This window comes from Curcuma longa, unplaced genomic scaffold, assembly GCF_044706935.1.
Source record: "Curcuma longa cultivar G26 ecotype Majalengka, Jawa Barat unplaced genomic scaffold, ITB_CL_G26_1.1 contig_19570, whole genome shotgun sequence".
Classification (NCBI taxonomy): domain Eukaryota; kingdom Viridiplantae; phylum Streptophyta; class Magnoliopsida; order Zingiberales; family Zingiberaceae; genus Curcuma; species Curcuma longa.
This window is the reverse complement of record NW_027431127.1, coordinates 41,550-48,838: the sequence shown is the minus strand read 5'-3', so window position 1 is coordinate 48,838 and position 7,289 is coordinate 41,550. Positions and strand designations below refer to the sequence as shown.

The window sequence follows — 7,289 nt, the reverse complement described above, 5'->3', positions numbered from 1 at the left end:
GACGATAAGATTTTAAAATTACTGAAGAGGTGTCGTCGTTTATAAATATATCATATATATACTCATGTGATTTTAATCTAATTAAATGTTTATTTAAATATCAAAATTCATGACATGACCAATCTCAATCGTTAAAGACATATATAACTGCATTTAATTTGATAGTGTTACATTAATATTAAATAATAAATCAAACCACGTCATTTACATGCTAGGCCATCATGCATCATAGTAATTAATATGATCAAATGGTGGATATCAAACAAAACTAAAACTATAACATTATATGAAATGAAAATGATTCATGCATGATGAAACATAGTTAAGAAGACTTTATCGATGATCAAATTTAAAACAAGATGTTTAATTAACTATCTTAGAATCATCAATCAAATTTAGATACATATAGAAGCAACACTTCAAAGAATCCAACCATTTGAAACAGTAAATGCATTATATCCTCCTTGACTACAAGGCCCTTCATTTCAAAAATCATCATCATCATCATCATTATCGCCAACCACTGTCGGCACCGCAAAAAGGCCCTACAAAAATCACCAAATTTTATTAAAAGTAATAGATATTGGAGCAAATTTTAATTAAACAGTTGAGAGTAAGATCATATAATGTTTTAATAATATTCATCTATATAGAATAATATTGACAATAAGATATATATTTTCCCTTTGCTACAACATTGGAATATTTAATCAAAGCATAAATTCAATGGAATAACCTATTATTTTTTATATTATAGATCAAGATCATGGTTACATGGGAAATAAGACGAAATTGAAAATTAATTGCTTCTCAAGAACAAAAACTTGCAGCGGTACGTAGTTTAAACTGCTATTTACCAAAATACCTAAAACATGGCACTTCGTTTTTATATTTATCAAAAACATTTATTTTCTAAAACAAATTCCCTAAATTGCCCTTAAAAGATTATCAAAGGACAGGACCTTTGGCATGCATCTGAAACTATATAATGTTGCCTACTTCATAAAATATTAAACCATTTAGATCTAAATGTTCATTCATTTCATATATATAAGACAGAATAAAATAGAATAGATAATAAATGATTTGGTATGAAAATATATGTGTTACCTAAAATAAGGGGTGAGGGAATCCTTGATGCTCTCGTCATCCCAATCCAAGTTGTCCCACCAATTTTTATCACCGATCAATATGTTTTAATCTGCAGTTCTTCAATATTTCAACTCCAAATGATAAATTTTTGAGCTTTGGGCAACAGTTCACATAGATATATTCCAAGTAGGGAAAATGGAGCTGCCGGTTTGCAATGCGATTGAGATTCGGCATGTCGTCCAATCTCAACCTCTGGATGCTAGAGCTGGAGTTGGAGTTCTCTACGTCAGTTATTAGTTCCTTCATTCTTAGACATTCGCTTATGCTTAGGATACTAAGGCATGGCAATTGTAGAACCCAAGAAACATCTTTCAACAAGGGGCATTCAAAAATATCTAGTTCACGAAGATTGTAGAGCCGAACTCCATTTAATGAAATCTCTTCCAATAGGTTTAGGGAATGAAATTGGAGCTCCTTTAAACATCTGAAATTTGATTCGCTACCAATGCTTGCAGCCAACACTAATCTGTCTAATCCGATATTCACAATGCGCAGACACTCAAGCTTGTCACCTGTCCTGCAACCCCATTGTGGAATACCCAAATCATAGTTTGGAAGTTCTGAAATCTCTTGTATCTATACAAAGTGAGTTTCCATATCGATACATTTGGTAACATGTTGAGACGCTCAATGTTATCTGGTGTAGCATTAATGTCAATTTCCACACTTAATCGGTGGCGTCCTTTAAAACTTTTCAGCTCATCATACCACCACTCACGTGCAGGATAAATTTGAGATATATCCAACCACTTGAGCATTGATAACTTGGATATCATCCCATTGGGTACAATCTCAAGACCAGTACCCCTTAGAAGCAAATACTCTAATTTGCTCAGGCAACCAAACTCAACCGGCAGTCTTGTAATAGGATTTTTGGTCAAGTTTAAATATTGAAGCTCAGTTAAGCTACATATCTCCATGGGAAGCTCTGTTATATGACAAAAAGTGAGATCCAAGTATGTCAAATGAGGCATGCTTGAGAACAAACTTGGAGGAATTGTTTTTGTTTTCCATCTTCCGTCGCCACGGAGAATCAACATAGAAAGTTTTGGAAAAGTGAAAGCTCCATAGTCTTGTAAAAAAGTAATATCATTCATCTCCCAAAATGATGCTCGCTCTACTTCTTGCCATTCTTCTTGTTTGGGCAAATCACTAAACCCAATTCCTACCTTTACAATCCATTTTCTTGTGCTCCCCTGCAACCCAGAGACCATTAATAGTGCCATGTCTCGGATGACGTCATGCATCTTTACACCTCTATCCTCATAAGGTAAGTTCGTCTCAGTACATTTCTCTAGCAAGGATGCTGCTATGAGATCTTCCAAATGCGAGCATCCTTTGGTGAAAGCTTCATTGATCACATTAAAATCACGGATTATGCCGCAACCTATCCAACAAGGTATCAACTCTTTAAATTTGTCGATCTCATAATCTTCAGGCCACAAAGCGCAACACAAGAGACATTTTCTTATGGAGTCATTCTCTAAACTGTCATAGCTCAACTTGAAGGCTTTATACATGATGAGTGAATCTTTTGGAAGACATATGCTTGTCCACTTATGTTCATCCCTTATTTGAGTGAGAGTGTCATTCCAAACTTCCCAAGACTTTTTCCCTGACATGGCCCGGGCGACAGTGACAAGAGCGAGCGGAAGACCTGCACATTCTTTAGTAAGTTCTTTAGCAACGAACTTAATTCCAGCATCTGAGCTGAGAACATCCTTGTTGCTGTTCTCCTCGAAGAGTTGCCATGCTTGAACTGGATCCAGACATTTGACTTTGATTTCTTTTTTTGCTTTCATTTGTGCACACACTGTCTCACTGCGGGTCGTGAAAACCACAACTTTGTGCAGCTGTTGTTGTTGCTGTTGACCTTGCTTAGTAGTTGAGTGTGCCATCCCCAACAGTTGAAGATCCACATGTTCCCAAATGTCATCGAGAAGCAGCAAGCAGTTCTTGTCATTCAAGTAGTTAAACAGCTTATTACCACAAGTTTGTTCATCGTCATTCTCCCGCAGTGTCTTTAGTCCTAGACTCTTAGCAATATCCATCTGGAGCCTTTTCAATTGGCAATCTTTGGAGGCCACAACCCAAATAACATGATGAAATCTGGTATGCTTAAGAAGATAGTGTTGCTGGATGCTCTTCAACACGGTGGTCTTACCGACACCGCCCATGCCGTAGATGCCTATGATGTTGTCTTTTCCACCATCGACGTAGCCCACAATGTCGTCCACATACGAATCGATCCCAACAGGCGATTGGTATGAGATGGGAAGCATCGCAGTGGGTTCCGGAGGCCCAACTGTGACAATCGGATCCAGTTGACTAGGTCGGCTCATCAATTCATTAGCCTCCCCGAGCTTCTCCGTCGCTCTTCGGTTGATGGAGCAGCAGTTTGATGACTCTCTGCAAGGCACCTGATCTCCTGCTTGCTGTGTTTGACTCGATTTGCCGCCAGTTTGATTGAAGCAATTATTGCAATTGAAGCAACCTAACGAAACAAAGTAGTAGATGGAAACAACAAATTTTTTTTCTCTCTTATAGATAAAAGCACTAGTAGCTTGTATGGATCAAAACACAAAGAAAGACTTGCAATTGAATTGGCATGAAAAGGTAAAAAGGTATAAATGGGACAATACTCACTGATACTTTGGAAATCCAGCTTGATACCAGTCACTTGGCCTTCCAATGTCTCCACCTCCACTAGCCACTGGCTCACTTCCTTGGTCGGAATCTTCCCCTCGCGCTCCGCTTCAGTGATCTTGTTTTTGATGCCGTCCCTTTTGGCTCTCAATCTTGCCATTTCTTTTTCCAATTTTTGGATGCCAGATTCTAGCCTGCTCAGATCTGTGGCAATCGGATCCAATTGACTAGCTCGGCTCATCAATTCATTAGCCTCCCCGAGCTTCTTCGTCGCTCTTTGGTTGATGGAGCAGCAGTTTGATGACTCTCTGACAGGGACCTGATCTCCTACTTGCTGTGTTTGACTCGACGTACCGCCAGTTTGATTGAAACAATTATTGCAACTGAAGCAACCTAACGAAACAAAGCAGTAGATGGAAACAACAAATTTTTTCTCTCGTATAGATAAAAGCAGTAGTAGCTTGTATGGATCAAAACACAAAGAAAGACTTGCAATTGAATTGGCGTGAAAAGGCAAAAAGGTATATATGGGACAATACTCACTGATACTTTGGAAATCCAGCTTGATATCAGTCACTTGGCCTTCCAATGTCTCCACCTCCAGTAGCCACCGGCTCACTTGGTTGGTCCGAATTTTCCCCTCGCGCTCCTTTTCAGTGATCTCGTTCTTGATGTCGTCCCTTTTGGCTCTCAATCTTGCCATTTCCTTTTCCAATTTTTGGATGCCAAATTTTAGCCAGCTCGGATCTGTGGCAATCGGATTCCGTTCACCATCTCGGCTCATCAATCGATTAACCTCTTCGAGCTTATCCACTACTCTAAGAATGATGGAGCAGTAGTTTGATGACTCTCTGAATATGGACCTGATCTCCTGCTTCCTGTGTTTGACTCGACGTGCCGCCAATTTGATTGAAGCAACGTGCAACTGAAGCAACAGCAACTGCAGCATCCTAACGAAACAAAACAATAATCCCTTATAGATAAAAGCAGTAGTAGCTTGTATAGATCAAAACATACACAAGACTTGCAATGGAATTGTCGTGAAAAGGCAAAAAGGTGGTATATACGGGAGAAGAGAATACTCACTCATGGTTTGGAAATCCTGCTCGATATCAGCCACTTTGCCTTCCAATATCTCCACGTCCTGTAGCCACTGACTCACTTCGTTGGTCGGAATTTTCCCTTCACGCTCCGCCTCCTTGATCTGGTTCTTGATGTCGTCTCTTTTGGCTTCCAAGATTGCCATTTCCTTTTTCAACTTCTTGATGGCAGATTTTGGCCTTCCCAGCCGCCGCGATGCCCACAGCCCGCTCAGGCACTCGTTGACGTTTACGGTACAACATAGTGGATTTAGTTTGAAGCAGTCCATGGACGAGGAGAAGCTAGCTAGCAACTAGAGATTTGTTTCTTTTGCAGAGAGAAGTAAGGGAAGGGAAGGGAAGGGAAGCAAAACAAAAAACAAAGATGAAGAAAGTCAAAAGATTGGTTCGTTATACACGACAAGAAATAGAAAAAAAAACCTTTTAAGTGGTAGACAGGTAAAATAACTCAAAAGTCATTTTAATTTGATTTTTTTAACATTAAGTCAATAAATAAATATCTGTCCATTGCATCGACAGTCGTGCCAATTGCTATGCCTGTGATTGCCCCTGTTTACAGCCTCAACAATTACTGCCACTTCACTTTAAATATGGCAAGTGCCACGACGTCACGTCGCCTAATTTAATTAACGGACAAAAATCAAATGTCATCCCACTTGCTAATCAGCTAATACAACAATTAATACAACAATTAATTATACGTGGCATGGCTGAATCGGTCATCATATAATTATAGAATTAATAGTGCATGTCATTATCACCAACAACAAAATTAAAAAAAAGGCAGATATCATTAGTTTAATTAATTTTTCTGATTAAATTTAGAAGCAATATTCTCAAGTGTCTAATAGATATATCAACACTTTTGATTGGCAATTACCTTTGCTTTGTATTATTAATTGTTTTATATATGACAACCACTTCTGACCTAATTTTATTAATTAATCGGTTAAGTAATTAAAAGCATAAAAGTTGATGAACTACGCACTCATTTAATGAGACATGATCAAAAGCACAATAATAAAAAAGTTTGATTCTTCCCATCCCTCCAATAATTGAGGCTAAGGGATAATATAAAATAATTCTTTAAAAAAAATAATAAAATTATTCATATTCCACATCCATATAAAGAATAAAAAGATGCTCTTGAAACTTATTGTATTTCAAAAATGTCTCCCAAGATAGTAAAATCTTGTTCATTAATTATATATATCTTATAGTAAAGGTGGACTTAGACTTGGTCGAATGTATTTGATTCTATTTCATTTCGATAGATAAAAATCTTCAAGAAAATTTATTTTAAAAATTCTTTAGCCTAAAACTTTTGACTTAGAGCGGTTGAGTTTTTAGTTTGTAAGGGTAATTTAGTTTCCTATTAACTTACTGTTTACAATTTCGTTATTTGTTTTGACACTTTTGATGATAGTTCAACCGATCGAGGATCATCAAGAGCAATTCTCTAGAATCAATGGATTTGCTCCAACAAAGACAGGTTTTGACAGAAGAAAAGAATGATTTTTCTGTGATTAGGAAGGATTTAGACACTAAAAAACTCTTCAGTAAACTAGTTAGTTTCAAAGAAGTTTGGTACTTAAAGAGAAATATATACAGTCGAAAAGATCATGTCTTTTCAGATTCGAGTGGAAGAGATGACTTCAGTGGAAGCATTTATATTAATTCCTTCACATCTGTTTATCCCTTTTAGTTCAAAATATAATTACTACAACGTGTAAATTCTTTAAAATTGGGAGATTGTTTTAAAAAAAAATGTGGGACCTGTGTCTTCCTCCATTTTAGTATTATAACATATATAGACATAATATAATATTTTGACGAAAGCCAAATATATTGAAGCCAAGATTTTTAGTTGTTTCAGAGCAAATGAAAAGGCAATTTCATAGAGCAAATTAAATGACGAGCACAGAAAGAATTGACGATAAGATTTTAAAATTACTGAAGAGGTGTCGTCGTTGATAAATATATCTTATATATACTCATGTGATTTTAATCTATGACCAATCTCAATCATTAAAGACATATGAGAAGCGTATATGGCGGTCAATCTAGATGTCCAGCATCCTTTGATTGCGTTTTCTATTTGGAAAAAAATTCTTGCAAATACGCCGTAGCTGGAAATCGAACCGCAAGTCCCTATATCACAACCCGGATGTTACCATTACACCATTACCCTGGGGACGATAGTAATATATATAGATCATTGTGTTTCTACTTTAATGGCTTGATTTCAAAGTAAATGAAGAAATTAACATTGAGATAATTAAAGCGGCTTAATTGTATATATTTCACCTCTTTTAATTTCTTATACACTCAATACTAATTGTTGTTCCGACGACGTACAAATCAATATTTTAGAAATTGAACATGAAGTTT

At 36.7% G+C, this 7,289-nt stretch overlaps 1 pseudogene; it reads right to left on the bottom strand.

Moving 5' to 3' along the window:
* Positions 1 to 1,067: 1,067 nt before the first annotated feature.
* On the bottom strand, positions 1,068 to 4,962 carry LOC141817187 (putative disease resistance protein At1g61300; annotated as a pseudogene).
* Positions 4,963 to 7,289: the final 2,327 nt, after the last annotated feature.